We start from the raw sequence: 9,010 nt of genomic DNA, 5'->3' as shown, positions 1-9,010 counted from the left end.
TGAACGCCAGCAACATCTTCCTCCAGGGTGTGCTGTTTTTCTTCCTGTTTTTCATTTTGTTTTTGCTTTTTTCATTGATTTTGTGACTTCTTATGATCATCAACCTACAAAAAACATAAAATAACAAAAGGAAATGGTTAATTATAAAACATTGGGTTGCCTCCCAACAAGCGCTTCTTTAATGTCAGTAGCTTGACAGATGGCTCTCATGGAGCCTTACAAATGATCAGAGCAATGTGGGAACCTCCCAACACCAAACTTAGAGTTTGAATGTGGGGGTTCAACACCAAACTTAGAGTTTGGTTGTGGCCTCCCAACACCAAACTTAGAGTTTGACTGTGGGGGCTCTATTTGTCTCTGATTTGAGGGAAGCTCTTCAAGCTTCATCTCCATGGTGACAGAGGGATATCCTTGAGCCTTAAACACAAAGGATTCTTCATTCACTTGAATGATTAGTTCACCTCTATCAACATCAATCACAGCCTTTGCTGTGGCTAGGAAGGGTCTGCCAAGGATGATGGATTCATCCATGCACTTCCCAATCTCTAGGACTATGAAATCAGCAGGGATGTAATGGTTTTCAATTTTTACCAAAACATTCTCTACAAGTCCATGAGCTTGTTTTCTTGAGTTGTCTGCCATCTCTAATGAGATTCTTGCAGCTTGTACCTCAAAGATCCCTAGCTTCTCCATTACAGAGAGAGGCATGAGGTTCACACTTGACCCTAAGTCACACAAGGCCTTCTTGAAGGTCATGGTGCCTATGGTACAAGGTATTGAAAACTTCCCAGGATCTTGTCTCTTTTGAGGTAATTTCTGCCTAGACAAGTCATCCAGTTCTTTGGTGAGCAAGGGAGGTTCATCTTCCCCAGTCTCATTTCCAAATAACTTGCCATTTAGCTTCATGATTGCTCCAAGGTATTTAGCAACTTGCTCTTCAGTGACATACTCATCCTCTTCAGAGGAAGAATACTCATCAGAGCTCATGAAAGGCAGAAGTAAGTCCAATGGAATCTCTATGGTCTCATTTTGAGCCTCAGATTCCCATGGTTCCTCATTGGGGAACTCAAAGGAGGTTGGTGCACGCCCATTGAGGTCTTCCTCAGTGGCGTCCACTTCCTCTCTTTCCTCTCCATATTCGGCCATGTTTATGGCTTTGCACTCTCCTTTTGGATTTTCTTCTGTGTTGCTTGGGAGAGTACTAGGAGGGAGTTCAGTAATTTTCTTGCTCAGCTGACCCACTTGTCCTTCCAAATTTCTGATGGAGGACCTTGTTTCATTCATGAAACTTTGAGTGGTTTTAATTAGATCAGAGACCATGGTTGCTAAGTCAGAGGTATTCTGCTTAGAACTCTCTGTCTGTTGCTGAGAAGATGATGGAAAAGGCTTGCCATTGCTAAACCTGTTTCTTCCACCATTATTATTGTTGAAACCTTGTTGAGGTTTCTCTTCATTCTTCCATGAGAAATTTGGGTGATTTCTCCATGAAGAATTGTAGGTGTTTCCATAGGGCTCTCCTAGGTAATTCACCTCTTCCATTGAAGGGTTCTCAGGATCATAAGCTTCTTCCTCAGAGGAAGCATCCTTAGTACTGCTTGGTGCATTTTGCATTTCAGACAGACTTTGAGAAATCAAATTAACTTGTTGAGTCAATATTTTATTCTGAGCCAAAATGGCATTCAGAGTATCAATCTCAAGAACTCCTTTCTTCTGATTAGTCCCATTGTTCACAGGATTCCTTTCAGAAGTGTACATGAATTGGTTATTTGCAACCATTTCAATTAGCTCTTGAGCCTCTGTAGGCGTCTTCTTCAAATAAAGAGATCCTCCAGCAGAGCTATCCAAAGACATCTTGGATAGTTCAGAGAGACCATCATAGAAGATACCTATGATGTTCCATTCAGAAAGCATGTCTGAGGGACATCTTCTGATTAATTGTTTGTATCTTTCCCAAGCTTCATAGAAGGATTCTCCATCCTTCTGTCTGAAGGTTTGGACTTCCACTCTAAGCTTACTCCATTTTTGAGGTGGAAAGAACTTTGCCAAGAAGGCATTGACTAGCATTTCCCAAGAATCCAGGCTATCTTTAGGTTGTGAGTCCAACCATATTCTAGCTCTGTCTCTTACAGCAAAAGGGAATAGCATCAGTCTGTAGACCTCAGGGTCAACCCCATTAGTCTTGACTGTGTCACAGATTTGCAAGAACTCAGCTAAAAACTGATGAGGATCTTCCATTGGAAGTCCATGGAATTTGCAATTCTGTTGCATTAGAGAAACTAATTGAGGCTTAAGCTCAAAGTTGTTTGCTCCAATGGCAGGGATAGAGATGCTTCTCCCATAGAAGTTGGGAGTAGGTGCAGTAAAGTCACCCAGCACCTTCCTTGCATTGTTGGCATTGTTGTTGTTTTCGGCTGCCATGTGTTCTTCTTCTTGGAAGAATTCGGTCAGGTCCTCTAAAGAGAGTTGTGCCTTGGCTTCTCTTAGCTTTCGCTTCAAGGTTCTCTCAGGTTCAGGGTCAGCTTCAACAAGAATGCCTTTGTCTCTGCTCCTGCTCATATGAAAGAGAAGAGAAAAAGAAAATGTGGAATCCTCTATGTCACAGTATAGAGATTCCTTGAAGTGTCAGAGGAAAAGAAAAATAGAAGAAGGAGGTAGAAGTATTCGAACTTGATTAGATAGAGTTCGAATTGTGCATTAAGAAGGAGTAGTACTCCATAAATAGAAGGATGTGGGAGGAGAGGAAGAAGATTTTCGAAAATTCAATTAAAAGGATTTTGAAAACATTTTGAAAAACATTTAATTGATTTTCGAAAATAAAAGTAAGAAAGAAATCAAGTGTTTTTTTTTTTTTGAAAAAGGAATTGAAATTAGAAATCAAAAAGATTTGATTGAAAACTATTTTGAAAAAGATGAGGTTAAGAAGATATGATTAGTTTTAAAAAGATGTAATTGAAAAGATATGATTTGAAAACAATTTTAAAAGATATGATTTGAAAACAATTTGAAAAGATATGATTTTAAAAATTAATGACTTGCCTAACAAGAAAAGATATGATTCAAACATAAAACCTTCCTTAACAGAAAAGGCAAAAAATGTTCAATCAAATCATTAATTGTTAGTAAGTATCTTTGAAAAAGGAAAGAAATTGATTTTGAAAACATTTGATTGAAAAGATATGATTTGAAAAAGATTTGATTTTGAAAAACTTTGAAAACTGAAAAAAATTGATTTGAAAACAAAATCTTCCCCCTAGCACCATCCTGGCGTTAAACGCCCAGAATGGTATACATTCTGGCGTTTAACGCCCAAAATGCTACCTCCTTGGGCGTTAAACGCCCAACCAGGTACCCTGGCTGGCGTTTAAACGCCAGTCTGTCTTCTTCACTGGGCATTTTTGAATGCTCAGCTTTTTCTGTGTAATTCCTCTGCAGTATGTTCTGAATCTTCAATTCTTGGTATCATTGACTTGAAAAGACACAAATTAAAAATATTTTTGGATTTTTTTTTAATAATCAAAATGCAACAAGAATGAAATAACAATGCATGCAGGACACCAAACTTAGCAGTTTGTATACTACTGACACTAACAAGATGAGAATGCATATGAGAAACAACAAAACACTCAAGTCAATAGAATTCAAAGATCATAACAAGGAAATCATCAAGAACAACTTGAAGATTAGTGAAGACACATGCATAAATTCGAAAAATGCAAGAAAAACAGAAACATGCAATTGACACCAAACTTAAGATGAGACTCTAGACTCAAACAAAAAAAAATATTTTGGATTTTATGATTTTGTAATTTTTTTGTGCTTTTTTGAAAATTAAGTGAAAAGGAAAATAAAGGTATCAAAATTCTTAATGAGAATTCCAGGAATCATGCAATGTTAGTCTATAGCTTTAGTCTAAAGGAATTAGACATGGCCGGCCAAGCTTCAGCAGGACATTGCATTCAAGAGCTAAATTGATGAGAATCAATCAGCTTTGGTGATGATAAGAACATCACCTTTGAAACACTAGAATTCATTCTTAAGAACTCTGAAGAAAAATACCTAATCTAAGCAACAAGATGAACCGTCAGTTGTCCATACTCGAACAATCCCCGGCAACGGCGCCAAAAACTTGGTGCACGAAATTGTGATCAATACTTTTCAAAACATAAACAATCCCTAGTAATGGCTCCAAAGACTTGGTGCTCAATACCATGGCATAAACACAACTCCGCACAACTAACCAGCAAGTGCACTGGGTCGTCCAAGTAATAAACCTTACGCGAGTAAGGGTCGATCCCACGGAGATTGGTGGTATGAAGCAAGCTATGGTCATCTTGTAAATCTCAGTCAGGCAGACTCAAATGGGTATAGTGATAAACGAATAAAGCAATAAGATAAAGATAGAGATACTTATGTATATCATTGGTGTAAGAGCTTCAGACAAGCGTATGAAGATGCCTTCCCTTCCGTCTCTCTGCTTTCCTACTGCCTTCATTCAATCCTTCTTACTCCTTTCCATGGCAAGCTCGTGTAGGGTTTCACTGTTGTCAGCAGCTACCTCCCATCCTCTCAGTGAAAATACGTCCCTGATGCTCTGTCACAGCATAGGCTAATCATCTGTCGGTTCTCGTTCAGGCCGGAATAATATCCATTGATACTTTTGCGTCTGTCACTAACGCCCTAGCCTGCTGATGAGCGGATAATTTGTATGCTTTTTGGCATTGTTTTTAGTATATTTTTAGTATGATCTAGTTAGTTTTTAGTATATTTTTATTAGTTTTTAGTTAAAATTCACTTTTCTGGACTTTACTATGAGTTTGTGTATTTTTCTGTGATTTCAGGTATTTTCTGGCTGAAATTGAGGGACCTGAGCAAAAATCTGATCCAGAGACTCAAAAGGACTGCAGATGCTGTTGGATTCTGACCTCCCTGCACTCGAAGCGGATTTTCTGGAGCTACAGAAGCCCAATTGGCGCGCTCTCAACGGCGTTGGAAAGTAGACATCCTGGGCTTTCCAGCAATATATAATAGTTTATACTTTGCCCAAGATTTGATGGCCCAAACCGGCGTTCAAAGTCACCTCAAGAAATTCCAGCGTTAAACGCCGGAACTGGCACCTAATTGGGAGTTAAACGCCCAAACTGGCACTAAAGCTGGCGTTTAACTCCAAGGAGAGTCTCTACACGAAAAAGCTTCATTGCTCAGCCCAAGCACACCAAGTGGGCCCGGAAGTGGATTTTTATGTCATTTACTCATCTATGTACTAGTTTTCTATAAGTAGGACCTTTTACTATTGTATTTGGAGAGACTTTGGTAGCTATCTTCGTTTTATGCTATCTTAGACCTTTGGGAGGCTGGCCATTCGGCCATGCCTAGACCTTGTTCTTATGTATTTTCAACGGTGGAGTTTCTACACCATAGATTAAGGTGTGGAGCTCTGCTGTACCTCGAGTATTAATGCAATTACTATTGTTCTTCCATTCAATTCCACTTGTTCTTTGTCCAAGATATCACTTGTTCTTCACTTGATGAAGGTGATGATTGACGCCCATCACCATTCTCACTCATGAACAAGGTGACTGACAACCATTCTTGTTCTACAAGCATCTGAGGCTTAGTGAATATCTCTTGGATTCCTAATTGCACGATGCATGGTTGATCGCCTGACAACCGAGTGCTCGCCTGACAAACGAGCCAACCATTCCGTGAGATCAGAGTCTTCGTGGTATAGGCAAGAACTGATGGCAGCATTCAAGAGAATCCGGAAGGTCTAACCTTGTCTGTGGTATTCTGAGTAGGATTCAATGACTGAATGACTGTGACGTGCTTCAAACTCCTAGCAGGCTAGGGCGTTAGTGACAGACGCAAAGTATCAATGGATATTATTCCGGCCTGACCGAGAACCGACAGCTGAATTCCGCTATGCCGTGACAGGACATATGCAATCGCTTTCACTGAGAGGATGGGAGGTAGCCACTGACAATGGTGAAACCCTACACAAGCTTGCCATGGAAAGGAGTAAGAAGGATTGGATGAAGGCAGTAGGAAAGCAGAGAGACGGAAGGGAAGGCATCTTCATACGCTTGTCTGAAGCTCTTACACCAATGATATACATAAGTATCACTATCTTTATCTTTTATATTATTTTCGTTCATCATCATATACATTTGAGTTTGCCTGACTAAGATTTACAAGATGACCATAGCTTGCTTCAATGCTAACAATCTCCGTGGGATCGACCCTTACTCACGTAAGGTATTACTTGGACGACCCAGTGCACTTGCTGGTTAGTTGTGCGAAGTTGTGTAATGCCATGGAATTGAACCACCAAGTTTTTTGGAGTTCATGACCAGGGATTATGAGAGTTGTGAAAAGTATTGTTCACAATTTCGCGCTACCAAGTTTTTGGCGCCGTTGCCGGGGATTGTTCAAGTTTTGAGCAAGCTTTTGGTAACAATGCCTGGGATTGTTCTAGTTTGGACAACTGACGGTTCATCTTGTTGCTTAGATTAGGTATTTATTTTTTTCGAAATTCTTGAAGATGAATTCTAGAGTTTCATGATGATTTGTTGAAATCTGGCTGGCTGAGAAGCCATGTCTAATCTGATTGGACCGAGGTTTCAACTTATCACCACAAGAGCTTGTTGATTTTCATCAATCTTGCTTTTGGAGCAGTGATCTGCTAAGACTTGGCTGACCTTTGGTCATGTCTAGTGTTTTGGACCGGAGCTTTCCTTGAAAGCTTGGCTGGCTGTGAAGCCATGTCTAATGCCTGGACCGGAGTCTTAGACTAGCATTGCACTGATTCCTGGAATTCTCATTAAGAATTTTGATACCTTTTCCCACTTAATTTTCGAAAAACACAAAAAAATAAAAAAAAATCATAAAATCCAAAAATATTTGATGTTTCTTGCTTAAGTCTAGTGTCTCATCTTAAGTTGGTGTCAATAGCATGCATTCATTCATGTGTCTTAAGGATCTTCAAGTAATTCTTGATGATTTCTTACTCTGATCTTTGAATTCTTTTGGCTTGAGTGTTTATGTGTCTCATATAGTGTTAGTAGTATACAAACTGCTAAGTTTGGTGTCTTGCATGCATTGTTATTTGATTCTTGTTGCATTTTGATTATTAAAAATCCAAAAATATTTTTAATTTGTGTCTTTTCAAGTCAATGATACAAAGAATTGAAGATTCAGAACATACTGCAGAGGAATTATACAGAAAAAGCTGAGCATTCAAAAATGCCCAGTGAAGAAGGCAGACTGGCGTTTAAACGCCAGCCAGGGTACCTGGTTGGGCGTTTAACGCCCAAAGAGGTAGCATTTTGGGCGTTAAACGCCAGAATGTATACCATTCTGGGCGTTTAACGCCAGGATGGTGCTAGGAGGAAGATTTTGTTTTCAAAATCAATTTTTTTTCAAGTTTTCAAAGTTTTTCAAAACCAAATCTTTTTCAAATCATATCTTTTCAATCAAATGTTTTCAAAATCAATTTCTTTCCTTTTTCAAAGATACTTACCAACAATTAATGATTTGATTGAACATTTTTTGCCTTTTCTATTAAGAAAGGTTTTATGTTTGAATCTTATCTTTTCTTGTTAGGCAAGTCATTAATAATTTTTTTTTTTTAAAATTCATGTCCTTTCAAACTGTTTTCAAATCATATCTGTTAAAATTGTTTTCAAATCATATCTTCTCAATCACATCTTTTTAAAACCATAACTTTTCAATCAAATCTTTTTAACCTCATCTTTTTCAAAATAGTTTTCAATCAAATCTTTTTGACTTCTAATTTCAAAATCTTTTTCAAAAATCACTTGATTTCTTTTTCACTTTCAATTTTCGAAAATTATCAACATCTTTTTAATTGAATTTTCAAAAATTCTCTTCCCTCCTTCCCACATCCTTCTATTTATGGAGTACTACTCCTTCTTAATGCACAATTCGAACTCTATCTAATCAAGTTCGAATTCTTCTACCTTCTTTCTTCTATTTTTCTTTTCCTCTGACACTTCAGGGAATCTCTGTACTGTGACATAGAGGATTCCACATTTCTCTTGTTCTCTTCTCTTTCATATGAGCAGGAGCAGAGACAAAGGCATTCTTGTTGAAGCTGACCCTGAACCCGAGAGAACCTTGAAGAGAAAGCTAATAGAAGCCAAGGCACAACTCTCTTTAGAGGACCTGACCGAATTCTTCAAAGAAGAAGAACACATGGCAGCCGAAAACAATAACAATGCCAACAATGCAAGGAAGGTGCTGGGTGACTTCACTGCACCTACTCCTAATTTTTATGGGAGAAGCATCTCTATCCCTGCCATTGGAGCAAACAACTTTGAGCTTAAGCCTCAATTAGTTTCTCTAATGCAACAGAATTGCAAGTTCCATGGACTTCCAATGGAAGATCCTCATCAGTTCTTAGCTGAATTCTTGCAAATCTGTGACACAGTCAAGACTAATGGGGTTAACCCTGAGGTCTACAGACTGATGCTATTCCCTTTTGCTGTAAGAGACAGAGCTAGAATATGGTTGGATTCTCAACCTAAAGAAAGCCTGGACTCTTGGGAAAAGCTAGTCAATGCCTTCTTGGCAAAGTTCTTTCCACCACAAGATGGAGTAAGCTTAGAGTGGAAGTCCAACCTTCAGACAGAAGGATGGAGAATCCCTCTATGAAGCTTGGGAAAGATACAAACAATTAATCAGAAGATGTCCCTCAGACATGCTTTCTGAATGGAGCATCATAGGTATTTTCTATGATGGTCTCTCTGAACTATCTAAGATGTCCTTGGATAGCTCTGCTGGAGGATCTCTTCATCTGAAGAAGACGCCTGCAGAAGCTCAAGAATTGATTGAAATGGTTGCAAATAACCAATTCATGTACACTTCTGAAAGGAATCCTGTGAACAATGGGACTAGTCAGAAGAAAGGAGTTCTTGAGATTGACACTCTGAATGCCATATTGGCTCAGAACAAGATATTGACTCAACAAGTCAATTTGATTTCTCAAAGTCTG

The 9,010-nt window shown here is 38.8% G+C and overlaps 2 non-coding genes across 2 annotated transcripts; one reads left to right on the top strand and one right to left on the bottom strand.

The window, feature by feature from the left end:
- Positions 1-1,905: 1,905 nt before the first annotated feature.
- Positions 1,906-2,013, top strand: LOC130937684 (small nucleolar RNA R71). Its single transcript, XR_009068890.1, has one exon. It is a non-coding gene; the product is annotated as a small nucleolar RNA R71 (small nucleolar RNA).
- Positions 2,014-8,615: 6,602 nt separating this feature from the next.
- LOC130938524 (small nucleolar RNA R71) lies at positions 8,616-8,722 on the bottom strand. The gene has a single exon (XR_009069688.1). It is a non-coding gene; the product is annotated as a small nucleolar RNA R71 (small nucleolar RNA).
- Between the last annotated feature and the right edge of the window lie 288 nt (positions 8,723-9,010).

Source organism: Arachis stenosperma, chromosome 6 (genome assembly GCF_014773155.1).
Source record: "Arachis stenosperma cultivar V10309 chromosome 6, arast.V10309.gnm1.PFL2, whole genome shotgun sequence".
Lineage (NCBI taxonomy): Eukaryota > Viridiplantae > Streptophyta > Magnoliopsida > Fabales > Fabaceae > Arachis > Arachis stenosperma.
The sequence above is the reverse complement of the archived record's forward strand: the minus strand, read 5'-3'. Positions and strand labels throughout refer to the sequence as shown.